A 23,008-nucleotide genomic window follows, 5' to 3' on the forward strand; every position below is an offset into this window, starting at 1 on the left:
AAAGTGCGCTGTACCGGGTGAAATTTACGTGATCAGCCTACTTCTTGTTCCGCTTTTACCCCTTCAATTTTTTTTGTCCCGCGTAATGAGGACGCTCCTCATGTCTTCACGGGATATTTTACAAAATACAGTGCGTTCATTATGCGAGTAAATGCGGTACACACCCATAAAGTCGCTCATGACACTTATGAGACCAAGCTACACGCAGCCCCACAGCAGCCCATGCAGCGTGCGTGCGGAGCGCCTGCGCGCCCAGCACGCAGGCGCCGATCACAACGCGACTAACACGACATCGTCACACGGAATCACTAACACCGTACAGCGCTAGAATCAATGCTTTTAAATACTCATTTTTTCCTCACACAATAACTCAATGGAATGAACTCGATCCCGCCTGAGGTTGGAAACAGCATCGATGCCGTTAACAAAATTGCTTATTGATAATTGCTGAGTTGTTTTTCCTTGTTCTTTATTATGTTCTGTTACTCATATGTTAGTTTTATGCTATGTAATTTGCCGCGCTATTTTTTTATGTACTTTTGCCCCTCCTGCTTGGACCCATCCTAGGGTCTGCAGTGTTCTATAAATAAATAAAATAAATAAAAGATGGTTGGGAAGATGCAAGGATTCCAAGAAAATTTGGGGGAACCTGAAAGAGCTTTCAGCCATGAGGAAAAGAGTCCACGAGAGCCCCGCGGTCCTCCGATTGTTGAAAACCGGACCCCGCTCCCGACGCGCGCGCTAGCGCCTGTGCGCAGGCGCCGATATCTGACACTTACGAGCGTCGTGGCCGACGCGTCGCGCATGCGAAGACCTGCTCTGGCCGACGCGTGGGCCCCCAAGCGCGAGGGACGCGCGCGCCGAAAAGCGCCGATGGAGTTGGGCCGCGACAGCGTCTTGCAGCACTGCCAGGGAGTCCACTAAATGCGCCCGTTCGGCGCGACGCCTTGCCCATTGGACAGATCGAAAATTGTTTTTTCGAGGCAAGAAAACGACTCAGTAGCAGTCTCACTTGTCTTGGTAGACACCGAAACCGTGCATGATACGATTTTTTTTACGCAGCCCCCGATTATAGGTCGCCAGTTCGAATCACAGCCGCGAGCTAGGCTCCAACTTAACTAGTACGTATATGCTGCACGAAACGCTGAATCATATGACACCATCGGGAACATTCTGCGGCAAACTGTTGGCATGATACGATTTTTTCCGATGAGTGGTGCCGACAACAACTACGGCGCCGACGGCTTTTCCACCGAACGAGCTGTATACGTTGTCGCGTAAAAGCCGCGTCGTTACTTCCACACAAACATAAGCAAAAACGTACAAAAGCCCGGGTGCAGAGCCCGCACGGCAACGAAGTGATGCGAAGCTGGCCAACTCCGCAAGAGGTGGTGATGGCAGACGCCCGGATAGACCCAGCTAATGACAGACCCGAACAGACCCAGATGGCGCCACGGGTACCACTGCTGCGAAATCTTTCGGTTTTGATTCGTCGTCGCCGCCGCAGACGATGGGGATTTCCAAATAAATCTGACCGAATCAGGCAAGTACCCCATCTAAGCGTAGTATAAAACAAAACTGACCACCAAATGCAACCTCTGTGCGAAATTTGAACCTGAACAAACGGGCAGTTAGGCCGAGAATATTTTTTTCTATTTTCTCTGATTTACGCAACAGTCGGTATTCCCTGTCTCCCAGCTAATATTACGTCGTGTACGCCATGACTGCTTTTAAGAACGCGCCCTAAGCGTCAAACGAGTTTTTTTAGCCATTTACCGAGATGCTAAAAATATATTCATGTCTGTGTATGTACAGGGGTAGTCAAAAAATCCCAGGCCGCTCCGAACAGCCGCGGAGCGGCTGCTCTCCGCTATCGGGGCGCTGTTATCGCACTCGTGTCTCGCCGCGCTCGGGTTGCGAGGGTATCCGCTGAGAGAAGGTGACGCTCCCTCTCTCTCTCGCTCTCCATGATAACAAAGCAGTGAAAAAGACGGTGAGGCGCGCGCCTTCACGCCTGCGCTGTTCGAGATTTCCGCACTCGGCTGCGGTGCAGCGCGTCGCAGAGCAGACGACCATTTGCGCAAAGTGACGCGCGCTGGCGGCCGTACTTAAAGGGACACTGAGGAGAGCACTATTAATATTTTTTTTATAGTAAAATCCGATAGTTCGGCATGTCATGGCTTTGTTGCCACTTGGCCGGCAGCGAAAGATGCATTTATTTCTAAGAAATTTGGATTCTAAGTTGAAAAAGTTTTTCCCGCCGCTCTGATTCAAACTTGGGATTCGTCTATGATGACAGAGGACTAAGAGACGTGAAACATGACGTGCACATGACGTAACGCAGACTCCGTGATTTCTGACGGCCAGCAGTGCGGCCTAGCAGCAGCCGAAAAGAAAGCTACCGCCGGCCGCACGTTGAAGGCATCTATCGGCTATTGCGGCCGTCGCTACAGTCGCTTCGATTACGTTTGCACTGGCGTTTTGCCAGCGTTACGATGGATCTAGTTCTCGAAGTCGTCAACGAAGTTCTCGCAAATAGACACCTTTAGCATACCGTGTACCTTGTTACCGCTAGCGGAATACCGGGAGCCCGCCTACCGCCGGAAAACAGGCGCTGATTTGTCCCGATGCTTCAGGAGCGCGCGTAGCAGCCGGGCACGTGGCGCCATCTGGCGACGTCAAGGAGATTTGCGCATGCATTGGCTGCGCCTCAGTGATGCATGGTTTCTCGGTTCCTGGTGTTGCTAGAACCATTCGTTCTAGCAACACTGTTTTGTTCTATGATCTCATCACGCTTGTACTTGCGAGTTTGGCCTGTGGCGGCGATACCTGTATTTTGGTTCTTGCTCTTTTCTACGTTACAAGAGCTTTGTTGTCAGTATGAGTGGCGTTTTTGTAATCAGGAGCTGGTATTCTGTCGATACAGGCCAACTTCAATTTCTCCTCAGTGTCCCTTTAAATGGATTTCGCCTGCTTCTCCCAACTTCTCGGCTTCCTGGCATACGATATAATGCATTTACCTTCACCTAAGCTCTGTTGCGGCTCTCTGAGCACTCACTTTGAGTTGTGACGTGCTATATTTATAGCAGTCTTGTTAAACTTTTTGGAAATTTAGTACACTCGAATACGATTTCAGGACGCATTCTCTGCCTGAAATTCTCAAGGGTTTTTATTGCTCCGTTATTGCCATGTCGCCATGTCGAGTCTTGTATTAATGAGTAGGTTTAATGCTTTAGCGCAGGTAAAGCAGGTAGAGTCGGTCGTGTGTTGGGGAGTTAGCACGTGTTGCTGAAGCTTTGGCGAGTATTTCATGCAATGCTATGCAGTATGCTCGTATGCTCCAGCTAAGAGGTTTACGTTTCCGGCACTTGCACTCCTCCCTCGGCGCTCGCGAATTCGTAGCGAGAATGAGTATTTTGTCACAATGTCAGAATATAAGCGCCCAACGCGTGGGTTTCACGACATGCCGTCATATATGGGCAATCAAAATTGTAGAGATTCAGCCAGATATTCTTACACCATTCCTTCGATTTCAGGCAACGCGCTGCTCTTAGACGCGCCAATATACTCGTCAACTCTGGATAGGCGTAAAGTCGGCATCTGTGATTATCTGCCTGTACTCGGATGTGTTTGTGGTTGGCTTGCCGGACTGCTATCCACTATGCGTTCAAAGATGTTGCGTTCGGCTTCGGAAAAAGAGCGAATCATTTCGCGTCTGGGCACTTGTACGCATCTCTACTATATGCGCGCGGTGTCCCTGTCAGGGAACTTTTTTTACTTCTGCGTCCTCACTGTTTCATTCTGGAGCGCAGAAATGGTAGGAATTTAATATGTTTAGCCGAATATCATATACGAAAACAAGCTGTTTCTTTCACAAACTTCCAGTTTTTTATTCTTCAACGGCGGACTCCCGCTGTATCTGTCGTGGAGCTCTTACTATAAGCCGACTGTCTCCGCCGTTGACGTCAGTATCTGGCCTTGCGTGCTCAGCTGTAGTGGAACTAAATTGCTCATGAAATCTGTGTAGCTATACTCCATCCGCAGCCATCGTCCGGCGAGCTGTTAATAGCGTAAATTCATTTCAGAGGTAAAAAAAAGTTGTTGAACAGTAATTATACGTATAACGTCCGCGACCACTTATAATTATAGAATAGAACCAAGATGGGAACGAAATATGATGAACCAGGATGTGCTACCCGCGTGCTGATGGAATTGTCTTGTGATGGAAATGGCAGTTGGCGCTGAAAATTCAATTATGTTAGCTTATTATTTTTACCTCTGAAATGAATTGACGCTATGAACAGCTCACCAGACGATGGCTGCGGATGGAGTATAGCTACACAGATTTCATGACCAATTTAGTTCCGCTACAGCTGAGCACGCAAGGCCAGATACTGACGTCAACGGCGGAGACATTCGGCTTATAGTACGAGCTCCACGACAGATACAGCGGGAGTCCGCCGTTGAAGAATAAAAAACTGGAAGTTTGTCAAAGAAACAGCTTGTTTTCGTATATGATATTCGGCTAAACATATTAAATTCCTACCATTTCTGCGCTCCTGAATGAAACAGTGAGGACGCAGAAGCAAAAAAAGTTCCCTGACAGGGACACCGCGCGTAAATAGTAGAGTTGCGTACAAGTGCCCAGACGCGAAATGATTCGCTCTTTTTCCGAAGCCGAACGCAACATCTTTGAACGCAAAGTGGATAGCAGTCCGGCAAGCCAACCACAAACACATCCGAGTACAGGCAGATAATCACAGATGCCGACTTTACGCCTATCCAGAGTTGACGAGTATATTGGCGCGTCTAAGAGCAGCGCGGTGCCTGAAATCGAAGGAACGGTGCAAGAATATCTGGCTGAATCTCTATAATTTTGATTGCCCATATATGACGGCATGTCGTGAAACCCACGCGTTGGGCGCTTATATTCTGACATTGTGACAAAATACTCATTCTCGCTACGAATTCGCGAGCGCCGAGGGAGGAGTGCAAGTGCCGGAAACGTAAACCTCTTAGCTGGAGCATACTGCATAGCATTGCATGAAATACTCGCCAAAGCTTCAGCAACACGTGCTAACTCCCCAACACACGACCGACTCTGCCTGCTTTACCTGCGCTAAAGCATTAAACCTACTCATTAATACAAGACTCGACATGGCGACATGGCAATAACAGAGCCCTTGAGAATTTCAGGCAGAGAATGCGTCCTGAAACCGTATTCGAGTGTACTAAATTTCCAGAAAGTTGAACAAGAATGCTATAAATATAGCACGTCACAACTCAAAGTGAGTGCTCAGAGAGCCGCAACAGAGCTTAGGTGAAGGTAAATGCATTATATCGTATGCCATGAAGCCGAGAAGTTGGGAGAAGCAGGCGAAATCCATTTAAATACGGCCGCCAGCGCGCGTCACTTTGCGCAAATGGTCGCCTGCTCCGCGACGCGCTGCACCGCAGCCGAGTGCGGAAATCTCGAACAGCGCAGGCGTGAAGGCGCGCGCCTCACCGTCTTTTTCACTGCTTTGTTAAGGCCGTTGTACGATCGTTTTTGGGCGGATCCGCCAGCGAGCGAACCGCTCGCTTTCGGCCTTCGCTCGGGCGTGGCGCGGAATGGGTGTTGTACGATCATTTTGGAGCTGGCGGACGAGGCGGATGGTTTAAAGCGTTCCGATTGGCGTACCCGGCATTGCCGTCTGTCCAATAGCATGCTCCTGTTGGCAACCCAGACGGCGCGAAAACGTGGTCTTTTTTTGCCCCTCGGTGACCGGCACTTAGGCTGAGCCATGGCGTGGTTTTTGAAGTTCTTGCTCTTGTACGCGGCCCTCGTCAGCTACCAGATGAGTAGCTCGGCTGTAGAGGTTTTGACTGCTTACATGGGCAACACAAACAGGGTGAACTGGCCATTAGTCGCGCAGTTCGTCGCTGCCGACGCAGTCATTCAGCAGCAGCGTAAGCGTAGGCGCAAGCCTATACGACGTTGCGTAGGGTTCTCTGTGCTGCTGAATGATAGCAGTGATGTCGGGTAAATATGACTGTTATTATTTTGAACTGGTAACCGTCTGTGCAATCAAACACATGCTTTTAATGAGTTTCCATTGTTTGCAGAAGCAAACCGACATCCTGAGTGGAGTACTTTAACACAGACATTGGCTGCCTACCTACAACATAACTGCAAGTAAAAAAATAATGGTGCATTTCATGACAATGGTTTGCTGGATTTGAGGATGGTGACCTTGTGGAACACACATCAAACATCTGAACAAGATGAAATTGCTGTGACTGAAATTTTATGATTCTGGTTCACATACCGCGTACCTCATGTATAGTAGGATAAAACTTAAAAGAAACAGCAGTTGTTAGCACTCGGTCATGGCCCGAGGCATCCTGTATTACTCCACTAACCAATAACAGTAAACAAAATAAGTTGTTCGATGTTTGACCTTATTAATCTATCCAGGTATCAGAATTCTAGAGCTTATCATTTTTTCTTGTAATAAGCTTCTTATGGTAGTATACAATAAAAGTTTTAACAGCGGACTACTTTTTTTGGCGCGGAAGAATTCTGTGCGGCGGTCCAGATGGCAGAGCTTCACTGAAGACTTAAATTGAATCTGACTATAGTGTTCGGTGATAACATGTTCTGACAGCCAAAAACCAAAACTGAACATTGGTTGTTGGCTGAGCTTAGATGCCAATTCAATGCAAACAAAAATATTTGTTGTAGGAATAGATACGCATAGTTAACATGAAACAGAAAGAGACAACCCGCAACGAACACCTCACTGATACTGCCAACTGTCCAAAGCGATATCACGAACAGTGTATGCTGGACTGTCCTACTCAAGAGGTGACGTAGAGCAGATGCCTCTGTGTGCTCTTAGATAAAAGGGAATAGTACCAAGGCTTAGTCCATGCTACTGCTTCTGATGTCAAGGTGACCTTGACAAGATTGGTTGTTGCATCTGTAGAGAGGGCATCTGCTGCTGCTGATGTGGACTGCTTGTTCACAGCCTTTAACAATGCTCTGTCATAGCACGTTAAAGAACCCCAGGTGGTCGAAATTTCCGGAGCCCTCCACTACGGCGTCTCTCATAGCCTGAGTCGCTTTGGGACGTTAAACCCCATAAACCAAACAAGATCATTTTTGCCCAGCTTATTTGTTCAGCTGTGGGAAATCCAGCATCACCCGTATATCATTCTTCTTGTGTCCGTGTTCACTCCCGCCGCACTTCAACTCTATCCACATCATAGTATGTGTGGTCAAATGACATCAAACACGCCACTGTCTCTCATTAAAGAAAAGGTGTATGTGTATGTGTGTATTATGCGTGCATGAAAAAATCTGCATATTTTAGCATGTTACCATCAGATATGAATGCATCTATACATGAGGAAATTACAATGTTCCCAACCTTTACTAATATGGAAGATCAGTGTTAACTGCAGGTGTTTACAATATCACAGAAAAATGACGACGCAATAATACTGATTTCTTTTCTGATTTTTTTTCGTCATGTTTTTCACACAATTACGGAAATCGAAATAGAAATACCACTCAGTGGCTTCAAAGTGGATATGGTGCGTATCACTGTACTAAAGTGCACGCTTTTGTTCTGCAGTGACAGTGGGCAGGCCGCTTCCTTTTACCAGTGCTTCCTGAGGTGACATTGCAGTGAACATTGTGCAAACCAGTATGCAGCATAGTAAACAAGTGTGGAAAGTTCTGTTGAGAGCCAATCAATTTTGACATGCACAGAAACAAGGTGGCGTATTGTGCGTACAACCACAAAGCATTCTTAACTGTCCCATGAATTTAAAACAAAGTGGTTGCTCCGTATTTCAGAAAAGTATACATGTGCCATCCTCATTAATCCATACATAATTAGATAAGAGAGTAAGTACACTGGCCTAGAGGTTAAAGAAATGCAAAAACCCATTTGGAAAGTTTACATAGCAAATATTGGCGGAGACTAGGATAGAATGCTTTGTATAGTCAAGGGAACGGGAACTGCTTCATATTTTGCAGTTACCTCAAACAAACACAATCATATGAAGCAGAATGCGAAAAAGTTAATTTTCAGAAATAAGAGCTATGATGTCTCAGGACAGAATGAATTGAAAAATAAGCCATTGAAGTATGTGTGGGCCATAGATGCTTAAGTTCTCCAGTAAAGCTCTACAGCAATCTTGAAGGTACGTCCTTTCTGATCAGTAAAAAATAATGAGAAATTTTAAGGGCAACTCTGATTCCCAAAGCAGCAAGCAAAAGAGAGAATCTGTATTTGTTAATCGATATCCGCACCACTTGTTATATATAGAATAATGTCGTACTAGTTACTAATTACCAATTTCTTAGCAAAATATCCTTATTCCACTGCCAGTCTGGGTTGCAAGGAAACGAATTAACTGAGCCATCAGTATTCATAAGGAAGTTGGAAAAAACCCAAGTTGAAGTCAGGCCGAAGGATGACGAAGAAAAACAGAAAGGCAGTGATGACTTTTGTCTTTTATTGTTATCTCTTTGCTGCAATCTGATGATGAGAGTTTTTAAGCTGAACCAATTGCCCAGTTAATACTATCCTTAGTGCATGTGACTATATACAAGTTACATGCATAAGCATACACATGTAGAATTCTCACTGAGCCACATCATGAAGTCAGTGTGTTGCTCAGCTGAGCAGAACAGACAAGCACAAAGAGAAGCCTGGTCAACAACAGGTGGGTGCACTAATGCATGTTTAGCTTTGCAGTGAGCGAATGTAGGTAGCTAGAGCTAGCTTGTCCAAAGTTAGCCCAAATGCTACTATTGTGTAAATCTGCCCCGATATAGTTTGAAATAAATTATGAACAAAGTTCTCAATGAACACGTTATGCATAAGAGAGCATTGTACTGGTTTGCCGAGGTGACCGAGTGACTGAGCACTATATCAGATCTATTTGTTTTCATATTTATCACACCTCAGTGGTCCTAAATGACGTTAGTTTAGTAGCGAGCTTTAAAATGGTGTGCCAGGTAGGAACTCAGTGAGTTCGTAATTTATAGCATGATTTATGTAGTAACCACTTCAAAGGACAGTAAGATACATAGCCTTGTGGGATGCAAGACCGTTACAGCCTTCTGTGGCACGAACAAAAACGAATCTTGAAATTCAGTGGCATATGAGCTAAATGAGGCACAAGAGTGTTAGTGCACCTAGTGCGCGAGAGACTACAAGTTGGGACTGATTAGTTGGGGACGTGTTGGTAAGGAGCAATAAAAACCTGCATAAGATGAAGACATTCAAATATGCACTTTTAGTGCTGTCAAACTGGACCTTCAAAAATGGCGTGAGAAAATAAAACAAGCGGCTCAGGACTGAACTAATTCAAGGACTCTAGTTAAATTAGATTTGTGCCATGTGCCATTAGAATACCCAAGTTGATGACACACAGGGGAATTGAATGCAAGTAACTTGGAAGACGGTGATACTAACAACACGTCATGGTGTAAATATCCTAGGTTGTGGGTGGGTGTATGAGGATTATTAGGTATTTGAACCAGTATACAGTGAATATACCTTTATCGGAAGGCCTTATAAGTTGGCAAAATGTAATGCTGACAATAAAAAACAATATTACTGCATTCTTAGTAACATTAGCAAACAGGACAATCCAGGGCATGCTAATTGTTGTTTTGAACAACTGAAATGCTGGTACTGATTGCAATATGGCACACCCCATATGGCTGTCAGTGAAGGCATATGACAAAACACTGAAGGGACGGTAATAATGCAAGTAATGAAAAGATGAGGCCCAAAACAGTGCCTTGGCGGACGTCCGAGATTGCAGGAAAAGGCAAGATACATAAGAATTGGCAAGGGAAATCTGCCGAAGGCTGGCTGTTTAAGCTTGGATCCAGTTTAGAGCTATTGGATGCAAGTTAAAGCACGAGAAAACCAGCCTCACATAAATAGGGGAATCGCATGCTTTTTCAAAGCAAAGAACAAAAGCATCATAGGGGGATGTTGCAGTCAAGGTGCATGTCGTGAAGAACAAGAAAAAGTTGGCTATTACAGAAATGTCTTCTAAAAGCTTGCCGATTTGAATCAAACAACTTAATGGGCCAAAACAATCTAGCAGGGTCAAGAGTATGAAATGTGTTTGGTGATTTGCAGCACATGCCAATAACACAAATAGGGCCATAGGTGCTGGGTGATGAAGGATTAAAAACAGAGGGGCCAGGCTATAATAAGGCAGGAAGCTATCTGTACAGCATGCACTAGATATGCCTATACAACCTACTTCCTCTCCCGTTGTTGCTTTCTGTAAATTTCACAGAACTTGATCATAGCGTACTGTGTGGTGCACCGGTGGCAAGTTGGCATGTCGAAACTGTGCTAAGGGACGACAACAGAGCAAGAATTGCTACCCTGTGCAGTGATGTTGTTACCATCGTCTTTGTTCCTAGCGTAGCTTTACCAGCTCCACAGGGCTTATTTTGCAGTCTGCATGTAGTCATGTCTGTAGCAAGCAGTCACAGGCAAATGAAGGTGGTAGCAGACAGACATATGCAAGTGCATCGACGAGATCTTCCCAAAGCTTCGAGAATGGCTTGTTAAACAAAGTGCTGCGGCTGACCCAGGAAGCGCCGCTGGACAACCGCTTAACACCAATAAGGCCGATTTCGCGAGCAGCTCTGCAACAATAGCATTGCGAACACATCCAGTTTCGTACCACTGATCCCCGGATCGAAAAGGACCATGAGCAAAATCAACAACAGACACTGTCATTGCCTATGAGGTGCTTCAAGACCACTGTATTTTTCTGATTGCAGTGGAAACCAACATCCCACTTAAACTGAATACTGCCAAGCATTTGTCAATATTGACTTAACACTGCTAAGCAAAAAGAGAAAAAAAGCAATGGCAAAGGTTTTCTCAATATTTTTTTCTTCTTTTTCATCAAGACTCGTTATGCTCAACTTGCTCTGTGGTCAGTTTTGATTGCATAAGCTGCTGCCACACTTTTTATTTTTTTTCTGCACTACATCAATTGAAATGCTCATGAAAAACAGACTTATGAGTTGGCACATATTAGAGATTTGTACACTGTCAATCAGTCGTGATTCAAAAGCGGCAATGATTCTTGTTTGTAATCGCGTAATACCATGTTGTTACAACCTAAACCGAAATGGCTAGCGGAAGTGTTCAGTCACCCATTCATCACGCCGATATGTTTATTGCAGGCAAATGTGCGCACAGCCGGCAGGAAATAAAAATAAATGACGCTCCCGAAGATACATTTGCACTGCACCGATGTTTTCACACAGGTTACACAGTTTCTCCGGCGAGTCGTAAACCGAGCACCCATCATCACAAAACGTACTGAATGGAGCACCAAAGCGCAGAAGGATGGCGACATCGCTGTTGTCGCCGCAAAACAGTCCTACGGCCGTGCAGCCAAGCTCGCGTCGCGTCACGTCGCACACACGGCAATTCTCAAGCACAGTGCCAACACGAATCGCCAACAAAATGGTAACGAATGCATAGCCAGCAACGACGTCATGTGCACGCTTCGGTCGCGATCACTGCAACCATCGCAACGAATGCGACTAGATGCACAACGCCACGTTCATTTCAGCATTCGGAAAGCACGGCGTGCGTAGTGAGCTCTCGAAGGCGCACATTTCACTGCCTTGACGTAAAAGCACTCGCTTCGATCGCAATCACTTTCACTACGCGGACACTAGTCACTGTGCTACGCAGCTCATGCACGCACAAAAGTTCACCGTGAGCAGCTGTTCGCCGCTGTGCGTGATGATCCTCGCAGGAATTAGGAACGCTTGCAGCAACCACAAACAGCTCCATATAAACACTTCGTGACACAGCCAACGCGTAGGTCTTGCGTCGGTTTGAAGAGGCGCTCTGTCAATTATTACTGCAGCGCTTCTTTTCGTGTGCAAAATGAACCCGAAATTGAAATAAAATGAAATAAAAAACATCAATTAGTGGCGCCATCTAGTCAAGGCAATGCTAACTACAAGCCGTTCGAGCAAGAATATTTGCCATAAGATGACGTCTAATGTTCAAAAAACCTTTGTATAATTAATATAAACTCGCTTTACATCATTTAAGTCTATAAACCACCGCGAAAAAGCTCCAAATCTATTCTTGTTTCGTTCCGGACGTTTTTGCTAGGTTTGCTGCGTTTCGGGCAGTTGCAGACGGTAGCAGTGCAGCTAAGGTCCCAGTGCGGCTTGCGCGCTCCAGAATCGAGGCGTATCTCAAAAACTGAGCTGACTGGCAGCTTAAACTTTGTCGTCGAAGCAAGGTAAGTCATAGCGAGAAGCAACAACACCAGTAGTTGCCGGTAAACATGCCGACCGGAATCGCCAGGACTGCTGAATCGGGTGAGGCGGGCGGCTCTCGCTTGGAGGGACGGCGCCATGTTTTCACGCTAAGGGCGCGCATAAGCCTAACTGCCGCAGCGCTAACTTCTGAAAATTGCGTTCGTACGCTAACGCTATTTCCCCGTTAGCGGACTACGCGTGCGCACTCTGGACCCGCTATGCACGCAATCACGCAAAGCCCGCAATGCTAAAACTCTCCATTGTCTCACTGGCTCCATCGTACAACGCATGTGAAGAAGGAAGGAGGTCTACACATCTACCCTCCAAGCATGTCAAGACTTGTAGTATGCACACAAGTCGCAGTTGTGCACTCACCATGCCATCGGAGCAGCGTCGCCATTTGACAACAAATACAAAAAAAGCCCGCATGAGCCTAGATTGTCCTAAGAACTAACGCGACTGGCCGCCCAATAGGCCTAATATTGCAGCGTGGCTTACGCCTAAGCCTACGGCTCATTTGATCAGCACTTACCGGCCGCAGTACTGCAGAATGTCCATGTCAGCGTATTCTTGAGGGCGACCAGAAACTCGCAGAACTCACTTTAAAGTGTTCGTGAAGTTGTCCCTGTAACGAGGCCGAAATCGATTTGAACAAAACCAAACGGACTGCGTTCGTGGCCATATCAAGGTGAACTGTCCACAGGCCCTGCAAATAGTCCTGGCGACCCCGTTGGTCCCGTGCTCACGTCGTTGTCTTGACATGTGCGTCTCAGCATCCAACGTCGACGTCCACTTAATTACTGCTACTCCAGAATTACGTTTAGCGTCGGCAGACTACAGAAGGAAAAACTGCCTCGTATTTGAAGGCTGGGGTCTAGGGCAGACGAATTTCCTTGCGTGGAATTTTCCGTTTACTTCGTCTGAAGAACAGCGTCTCAAGCAGACATAGACTCGCAGTTCCGTGGTTCCCCAAGCGATGGCTCGGCAAGCCATGGATGGCGTTTTGTTCAATAGAAAGGAAGTTTGATTCGAACAGCTTTAAATACACTTTGATCGGATTGAAACAGCAAAAAAGTACGCGAATATGTAAAAGAAACTTAAATATCACCTGCAGCCCTGGGCCCGTCCACGTCGATGATGATAGTGACGAATGTAGCACCAGTAGTGCGATTTTTATTTTTTAAAGCGATAAAACGGTAAGTAATGATGGATGACAAGGATGCTTAAATAAAAGGAAAAAAAAGGCTCGCTGATCTACTGAAGTCGAGGAGTGAACGATGTTGTGGCCAGAGACCCACTGCCGCCAGGTGCCAGTTCTCGGCTTCGCCGGGCAAACTAACAGCAGGTGGTGAATGTATACGCTGTAATGTTTCTGTTCTCGCAGACTGGACACCCGGGCGTGGATATAAACCTTGCAGTTGCGGCCACTTTCGTGTCACGGCTGGAGTTATGACAATCTCAACCCCGATCCTGTGAAGCGCAACCTCCACTTATTTACTTGCGCAGTATTTGTGCGGCAACTTGTCCGTGAGCAACCGCGGAATTTTGTGTGCTGTGTATCGACTTTCGTCGTCAATGGTATGTAACGCCGCCGATTTGTCTCTGGTGATGTCTCGAACGCGTTGGTTCGAAAGCTGCGTGCGTGGGTTTCACCATTTGTTTCGCGCTCCGGGCGAAGCCCACTGTGATGTGCGATTCGTGATCCGCCTCGAGGTGACAGCGTGCTGGCGGGTACTGATACAGTGATGTTTGTTACGTTTCTAGCTTACGCGGTACTTGAACGAGAATCCACTCACGTAAGCGCATAGTTTATGTTGAAGCACGACCGACTTGTGCTAACAAAGCAGACATTTCAAATGCTAGTCGCGGAGGGCTTCGTCTTGATAGATGTTCTGTTTTTTGTTTCTTTTCATGGGGTATCGTTCACGGGGGAGAGGGAACACAAGAAATCACTGTTAATAGCCTGGAACAATACTTGTGGCGATACGCGATGACCGCTTGCAATCGCTTGAGCGTTTGCGCGAGAAAATTCGCCGCGCGTGAAATGCACGCTGCCGTGGTTCCAAACTTGCTCCATCACGGGCGCACGCAGCAGACACGATACGCTCCCGTGATTGGGCAAGTTCAGCGGCGCGTTTTCGCGTGCAAAAAAGGCTCAATGCGGGCTAGTCATCAGAAACGAAGTGGAAAGGCAGGTGCGATTCTGTCAGCTGCTGACACTTGTTTTGAAGCTAGGCAGTGTACATATTATCGGTAAGAACTGTGAAGCTCAGCCTTGATTGCCAACCAAGCAATTTAAGGACAGACATCGCAATTTTTTTTTACTTCTGGCAGATTGTGTTTTTTGACCATCCTGTTGCCCTTCTTAGAGCTTTCATGCCTTGTAGTTGTTGTTAGTGGATTTTTGTAATAAAAATAGTAACAATAAAAATGAAGGAACAGATGTTGCTAGCTGCGGCATTTGCCATCGAAACCTGAAGCACCTAAGCTGTGGCTTGCAGGAATAAAAGGGCAGGGAGAGGGGAAGAAAGGGGGAGCGATAGAAGAAACGAGAGGTAGGGCCCATGCCTTGTCCTCCTTTTTAGTTTTTTTCCTCATTCCTAGCAGTGCAGGTTAACTTTATGTGTCGAAAACAATCTTGGTGATGTCATATTTGTTTACAGCTGTGTTATACAGTTGGTGTAGACAGAACATGCTTTCAATTTCTTTTCCCGTTTCTTTGTTGTGTTCATGTAGCATATAGTAGCTTACATGAATTTTTGTGCTTTCAAAAAACCTGATTGCCCTCTCAGAAGAGGATGCACTGATGCAACTTCCCATCTTTTCCCCCCCGAGACAAAATTTTCTAGGCTACCATGTAGCCCACAGTGACAAGCAGACAGGCCAGTTTGACTACTTTTTACATTCCTAATAGCTAAATGTCTTGCACCACTAGACCAGGATACCTAGTGACAACAAAAAGGGTGAGTTTGGCACGGGCTACATTGAGAGAACTATTCAAAACTTGAATCTTTGCTGACTTTCCAGTAACTGTAAGCCCACTCAGGGCATTGAACACCATTCACAGGCTGGTTTCTGAGGATGATTTCATACTGGCATAAAATGCTTGAATGCCTGGAGGAACAACTGTAACCATTGTGCAGCACATAAAGAACCAGAGGTGGCTAAGAGATGCCGTCAAAACATCTGATCCTAACCTTTATCTTCAGTGCAATCCTGGTTTTTTTCAAAGTTGAATACACCAAAATCAAAAAATGGCCTTGCATCCAAACCTGCACCTATGCTTTACATCTCAAAACTACGGCTATGCTGTCAGGTCTGCTGTGGTCGATTAACCTTTGCGAAGGATGCCACCCATGATCGTTCCTCAGACAAGTGTATTACTGAACCACCCTATGTCAGTAAGAGGAAATATCCTTCATACTCATGGTTGTATCATAAAAAAAAGAAATAACACTCAAAGAGAATGACACTTTTACCAAAGTGTGATGGTGACTAAACGCAGTTGAAAACAACAGGAATCCCGATGTGGTGTGACACGGCCACTTGGTTACAGTACCTAAACAAGGCAGAAATGACACCCACTGCTCCTCTGTTACCAAAGAAGACCCAACAGACATGTGGGTCTTGGGGACAAAGGGCCTCTCCTCATTGGGAGGGGTAACACACACAAGGGTCTGTTTCTTCCACATGAGCTTCCATTCTCTCTGATGAGACGATGGATACAAGCACACATCTCAAGTGTGCAAAGAAGTGGTCACCATATTCCACATTTTATTGTTGAACACAAAGCTGAAGAAACTAAGGAAAAAATACTCACGATTCTAAGTCAAGGGCATGACAGGATCCAGTCTGTCTAGGAGGATACATTTAAAAAAATACTGATGTTGGCAAGCTAAGTTTAAAAAGGCTGCTAACATTTCGGTGGCCTTCTACCTCTCGCCTAGATGAACAAAGCACCTGTACTTGGAGCTGAAACAGCGTCTTGGTTATTATATGACAACTGCACTTGCTTACACACTGAACTGCTCTTAGGAGCAAATGCAGTTGTTGACATTTCCTGTATTCGGACATTTGTAAAAAAAGCAAAGCTTGAAACAAATTATGATACCAAAAAGGTTTCATTTTCATAACATAAAAATAGACAGTTAATGTTGTGTTTGGTACATGATAGCCTATCTTTGTCACTTAAGCACCTGAAAACATAACACTGAATGGTTTGTGTGTGTTCAGATTGAAAGGCATGACTGCATGCTGTTCAACTGCTATCTCCTTCCTTCATTTCTGAAATGAATGTTTCTTTACCCAAGTTGATGCTGGCGATTGTATTTCTTTGCTTTTCCTCTTTTATTATTGTGCTTGGCTGCTCTGCCTGCACCATGGCCAAGCTCCTTCTAAGTGGTTTTTTCTGTAGCGAGTGCCATTCTGTGTTACCTGTCATTCTGCCAATGGTGCCTGCATCTACTTGCTGGGTGTGCTTGTAGAGGCGTACCTTTCCGTCAGAGTGCATGACTAGACTTGTGACCGCTTTTATTCTTACACAGTCATGATGATGAAGTTATGATGTTGAGGGCAGCGTCCAACAATGCTTGTAGTGTGTTATCCGGAAGATCTGTTAAAGAAAAACGGTGGTATTTTTTTAGACCTGGGCAGGGTAAAAAAGTATTCCAGTTCTGTTGTAGCAACAAAAATACACTGGACGGTAAGAACATCCACAAGGAGATAATCACCGTGCTTGCCACCATGTTAGAGCTGATGTATTTAATGCATGTATTGGTTTTAGTACATTCTGCAGTGAAACGAGAGATTGTTTTCTCGAGTTATGATTGACATATTGTTTCTTGGGTAATGAGGTATTGCAGTAGTTGTAACTGCTTGTTCAAGTATACAGAACTGTGAACAGCACTGATGTAATCAGTTCCCATGTGTTTGCCTCCTTTAAGACCACCATTGTAATGTGAAACATATGTATTGTCATTGCTCTGGAGGGCTAGGAACTTCCGGGTGATGAGTTTTCTTTTGTTTTGTTTACTATAAGTTGGACTTAAGCTTTGCATACCCCTATCAGTATCTGCACCTTTAAATATGTGTTGTTAGAATTCAACACAGCCTCAATGCCTCGTTTGTGGTCTCAGCGGGATAGGTGGGACCAGTGTTTGCAACAGTGTGGTTGTGGACCAGTGTTACTTGTCACGAAGAGTTTTTAAAATGTTTTGAGAAGTAGTTTGCTAAGGAAATATGCTCCAGAACAAAAATATTTTGTTAATATTTTTCTCAGGTGAGTAAAATTCTCACAATTGAGATATTTTTGCCAGGTCTTATTAAATTTCTTGTCTTTTACTTGATTAGCTCAGTTCTTTTTGTAAGCCAATCATTTGAAATATACGCATGTTTTTGTGCCTCTATTTATTTGTTTTTAGTATATACTCACGACAGCACTGAGAAATATCTCGTTTTGCTCACTGTGATCTTGTATGGAGAGAGAAAATTGTGTGCCGTGTATAAAATTTCTGAATTAAAAAATAAACACTAATTAGAATGGCTTCTTATAATGGGACTACAATAGTTTCAACAAAATTCATTCCCTTTCACAACTACAAATTGGAGTAGGAATAGTAGGGCTAATGTGATCGTATTCCTTGCCCGCCAAAGTGGAGTGAAACCATGGGAGTGCCACCTACCCCCCACTACCCATCTCGACTCAACTCCCCACGCCATCACCGCCCACCTTCACCCTCCACAAGGATCCACTCATAACCCACAGAGCAGTGGAACAAAAAAGCGAGTGCAAAATTGAATTCAAAGATGCAGTGGGAAAGCCAGCTGTGTTTCAGAAATGCCACATCGCCGCTCCCGTAGCAAGGAGGCTGCCCACCCACCCACTGCCGCCCTCCATCTTCACCCTCCAGAAAAATGCTCTGGCATATGTGAAGTGTTGGCTTAGGGCAAAAGCAACAAAGTAATCATTGAGGGCAAGTCCTACTGCCCTTGCAGAATTTTTGCCTCATATGTCTCATTCTCCTGTAATTTTTTTTGTTCACTCATACTAATTTCTGCTCGCTTTTAGTTATGAATAGTGATCGATACCATCTAACCCAGCCCTGCTGTGGTGGCTCAGTGGTTATGGTGCCCGGCTGCTGACCCAAAAGATGCGGGTTCTATCCCAGCCGTAGTGGTCGAATTTCGATAAAGGCAAAATTTTAGAGGCCCGTGTACTGTGGGATGTCAGTCCATGCTAAGGAACCCCAGGTGGTCAAAATTTCCAGAGCCCTTCACTACGGCATCCCTTATAGCCTGAGTCGCTTTAGGATGTTCAACCCCCATAACCCTTAACCGCCCACCCTCCTCTGCACTAGCCCATCCGGTGTTGTTCTGTACCTCGACTGTCATCCTTCGCGTGCTGTTGTCTTCATTGTAAGTTGCAACCAACTGGCCCATCTGTAGATACTGCGGCTTTGCCTAAAGGGGCGGAATGGCCTCTGCTCTGTGTTCTCACCAGGATGTATCTGCATCCTTCGAAAGCGCATATGGCGTGCTGTTGCTAAGTAATAACGGCCGTTTTTCTCTGGGGCATAACACTGTCCCACAGCCATGTTGGTGGGACAACGGGACTACAGCCCGAAAAGTGGTACGGTCCTGCTGAAGTCAGGATGTCTGGTGACATTAAGTATGACTGCATTCTGCATATAGTCAAGCATATCTTTACCAAATTTTATTGTGATGTGACGAATGCAAGTTCAGTAATGTAATGCACAAACAATAATGTTACATTTAAATGATACAAAAAAAGCACTAGTTTGTAATTTCTGTTTCGAGCTGCAAAACTTCCGGAGGTTGCATCAGAAATAAGACTTCTCTCTGCCTGCAACACCGCAGTGGCGGGAAACACCCCTACTCATATTTGTTGCCGTCGTGAAAGCACCTCAATTGTGCTCATTTTTCGGTCACTTGGCGCGCTTACATCACAGGTTTTAAGGCAAAAGCCTTTAATGCCTCATTGTTGTCGACAGAAGTTGTCAGCAGAGGTGTCACACTTTTTGGTTGGTCGAAATGGTTTTTGAGACAGTTACTGCGTAATTTCCTTTCCTCAAATACAATTTTAATTTTCTTCATTACGGCCCCTTTTTCTCTTTCCTCTTTCACTCCCCCTTCCTTCCTGTATGGTGCGGTTCAGGTGTCCACAGAGATGGCAGAGAATTACTGCGCCATTTCCTTTCCTCAAAAAGCGTTGCGTTCAAAGGGCAAGGCGTCGCGCCAAACGGGTGGTGGCGTTCCGTGGACTTCCTGCAGGGCTACAACACACTGTCGTCTTCCACTCCTAAAGGCGAAGCTTAAGCGTAATTAATTAGCAGTTAATTAGTATTTAGTCATTAATCTCTAATTTGTCATCACTTAGTAATTAGTCATTAACATGTGGTTTCATCCAGTGGTGACGTCACCAGTGCCACAGAGACAGTCAAAGTGGTGCAGAAAATGCTTTCGCCACTACGCACTTTAGACAAATTGGTCCCTGAATTTTTTTAGTAATTTTTCATTTGTACTCGGCGATGGTATTCTTGGACGTGAAAGTGAAAGGCATACACACTATGAAAGAAAAAACTAAAAGTGGAATTGTTTGACAAAAATCGCTGCTTTTTCACCTGCGTGTCCCCTTAAGAGTACTCCACAGATGGTAAAGTTTTTGGGTGCGTATAGTATGTATTTATCCCAAACGTGTTTGTCACTTCTTCTGTTACTGCCGTTGGCTCTCAGCACATGAACATGGCACAGGAAAGATCTTGAATGGGCAAGTAAGTATCCAGAGTCTAGTGTGAGGACAGCATCTAATTTCACGAGTGCACATTCTGAAGTAGGTTTATTGAGTACTGAAGCCTGAATTTGCAAAGCGTAATTTAGCAAATTTTTGTTATGAACAAATTTGAATGTGCTGATAGTTTACTGTTGTGTTTTATGAATCTGATATCTTCATCCTACAAAAGATGAGCACTAAAATTGATTTTACTCAACTTTCTCGAAGAAATTGTGGACCAAAACAAGTAGAAAAATACCATCATTTAAGTGTTCTGTATATAGTAGCAGCAGTATAGCAATTATGATGTTGAGCTAGAGCATCTGCCTCACGTGCAAAAGGACCACGGTTCAAGTTCTGGAGCCGCACAATTCTCCACCAGATAAAAAAAACTCTGCATGTCAGTAAATAGCATAACCAGGCCTGGAGTGATGCTTGATCTTGGTGATCAGAGGCGACAATGCCCTCACCAGAACAGGATTTTGCCATTCTGGTGTAGTACTTGGTCACTGCCGCCTATATGAATAAACCAATTAATCTTTGGCCCTCAGTCGCCAGTGGCTGACTGTGCAAGGCTGTAGGCAAACCTGGGATGCAGCAGAGTGTGCTAAGGTTATCTGGCTCCCAACAGGCTGCCATTGAGAACTGAACCCGGAAGCGTTTATTGCTAAATCCTTTTTCAGTAAGGCTAGTCTAGCAGTACTGTTTGAGGAGCTGTTGTGTATTATATGGGATGTCATAGCACTTATTGAGGTTAGGAGGACAGGTGAAGCTTCTACAGTGTGAAATGGTGGGCACGTACTATGCTGTCATGGATTGGTGCACAGACAAACTAGATCCTCATCGATCAGAATATAGCTGAAGAAATAGACGAATTTCGTAGTATTAACGAGAGGAAGGCAGCTATCGTAATTAAACTTAATAAGCAGTACAAACTAAAAAGTGGCACAGGCCTAACACCTACATCCAACCATGATGTCCAGCTAGTCAAAGGCTTCAATGAATGAATGCGTGGAATACACAGTGAGCAAAGTAGAAAAGCAGTACACTGTACCGATCGGTGGTTTCAGTGCCAAGCTAGGCAGGCAGCAAGTTCGAGACCAGGCAGTGGGCAACTATGGCAAAGGCACTAGTAATAGCAGGGGAAGTTATTAGTAGAGTTCACAGAGAGGACTACTTTATGAATCATGAATACGATATGAAAAATAAAATAGACTTGTGCACTCACCCTGGAATCGTGCATGATGTGGAGGTTTTTGGAAAGGTGTGATGTAGCAGCTTTAAGTTGGTAAGAGCTTTAATTAGCTTAGGCTTGAAGAGGGAATGGAAGAAACTAGTGAAGAAGAATCCCATTAATGAGTTAGCATTAAGAAGGAAAGTAGAGGAATTCAGGGTCTCTCTGTAGAACAGATATTTGGCTTAAACTGATGAGAACGACCTTAATGTTCATATAGTGAATGATATTCTGACAGTTATCATTGCGGAGTGCGCAGTAGTAGGCAGTAGAATGGCTAGAGTGGATACCGGCAAGCACTCTCAGATGACAAAAAATCTGATGAGGAAATGCCAAAGCATGAAAACCTCGAACTCCACAGACAGGAAGGTAGCAGCGCAAAAAAGACGGGGACACAAGAGACACACAACCAACGGGACTGGCGCTGAACTAACGACTGAGATTTTATTGAAAACGGCAGAGCTTTAAATACCAACAGGCCATCACAATTCCAAGAAGATAATGACTCGCCAAAAGATTATATATATAAATGCCAGCATCAAAACCACTGAAATGGATATCACACAACCCGATAATCACTAGAAGCCATGTGCAACTACTTAAAAAACCGGATGAATCATGAAAAAACAACAGAACAGGATGTAATCCCGTGTCAAAGACTGATACACGGAAGTCAGTAGCGTGGAAAACCACATCCAGTTCCTAGATTTATGCATCTATTTTTCAGAACGCCGCATCTTGAATGTACAACCCTCGCTCCAGAAAAGCCCCCCTTCCCTATGATAGCGCCCACTCCAAGCTTGTCAAACGGGCGATTGTTAATAATAGCCTGCAGTCAGCCTTGACAAAAAGCTGTGACCATTGTGCAAAGCAAAGCTTTGAAGGTCAAGTGAAACGTTGAGGGGTGCTGGGTATCCAGCAAATGTGGTCTCCATTGTATCAGAAGCCATTCTGCAAAAGCTCAAGCCCAAAAAACAGCGTGCTAGGCAGCAAGATGGGAATCCTGTGCACGTCATCCCATACTACCACAAGCTCTTGCACAATTTGAAGAAAATAGCCAGTAGGTACAAGATTAATCTAGTATTTTCTGTGCCATGCAAGCTGTCTACCATCTGCAGCATGATGACCAAGACAAAAGAGCGTAATGACTGCGAAATCAAACATGCGATGCAATCGATGAGCTGTTCCACGGGAGTCGTGTACGAGATTCCACTTCTGTGTGCTGGTTCATACATAGGGCAGACTGGTAGATGCGTAAATGAACGTTCAGCGGAACATTGACGGTGTGTGAATGGTAATGCGGGCGGACATCTGGCAGACCACTGCAAGAAATGCAGAAAGTGTTTTTGTGAGTATGACTGCGGATCGGACTGCGACTTCAAGTGCGAGCCTATGCTTGGGGAGTCCGAAATTAGGGCCAGAGCGAGGGACCAACGCCAGAGGGAGGTGATCGAGGCCTGGCTCATATCCATGGGAGGTGACTGGTGCGTGAGCAAGCCATCGATTGCCTTATAGAAGAAAGAAATCAGGTTTCTGGACGGTAGCATTGGTTAGCCGCCTTTGTGCTTTTAGGTTTTCTCCTCGCAGGGTGCCTTGTTTTTCCTTACTGCTTTCTCTCACTTCCTTGTCGCTGTTTTCACTGTTTTTTCTTTTTCTT

At 45.2% G+C, this 23,008-nt stretch overlaps 1 protein-coding gene and 1 long non-coding RNA gene across 6 annotated transcripts in view; one reads left to right on the top strand and one right to left on the bottom strand.

Moving 5' to 3' along the window:
* Positions 1-13,425, bottom strand: part of LOC149354348 (uncharacterized) — a 28,749-nt gene extending 15,324 nt beyond the window's left edge. The window contains exon 1 of the long non-coding RNA XR_016291308.1: positions 12,861-13,425. This is a non-coding gene — a long non-coding RNA (uncharacterized LOC149354348). The remainder of the gene's footprint in view (positions 1-12,860) is intronic.
* LOC149354349 (uncharacterized) overlaps positions 12,205-23,008 on the top strand; it is a 56,717-nt gene continuing 45,913 nt past the window's right edge. For 4 of the 5 annotated variants that reach the window (XM_089583288.1, XM_089583287.1, XM_089583285.1 and 1 more), the window contains exons 1-2: positions 12,205-12,309; positions 13,713-13,906. The gene's annotated coding sequence lies outside the window, so the exon portion shown is untranslated. Of the gene's footprint in view, positions 12,310-13,062; positions 13,525-13,712; positions 13,907-23,008 lie in introns of those variants that run through there. The other variant, XR_016291307.1, reaches the window with a different exon arrangement.

This window comes from Amblyomma mixtum, chromosome 3 (assembly GCF_055824585.1).
Source record: "Amblyomma mixtum isolate Tamu chromosome 3, ASM5582458v1, whole genome shotgun sequence".
NCBI lineage: Eukaryota > Metazoa > Arthropoda > Arachnida > Ixodida > Ixodidae > Amblyomma > Amblyomma mixtum.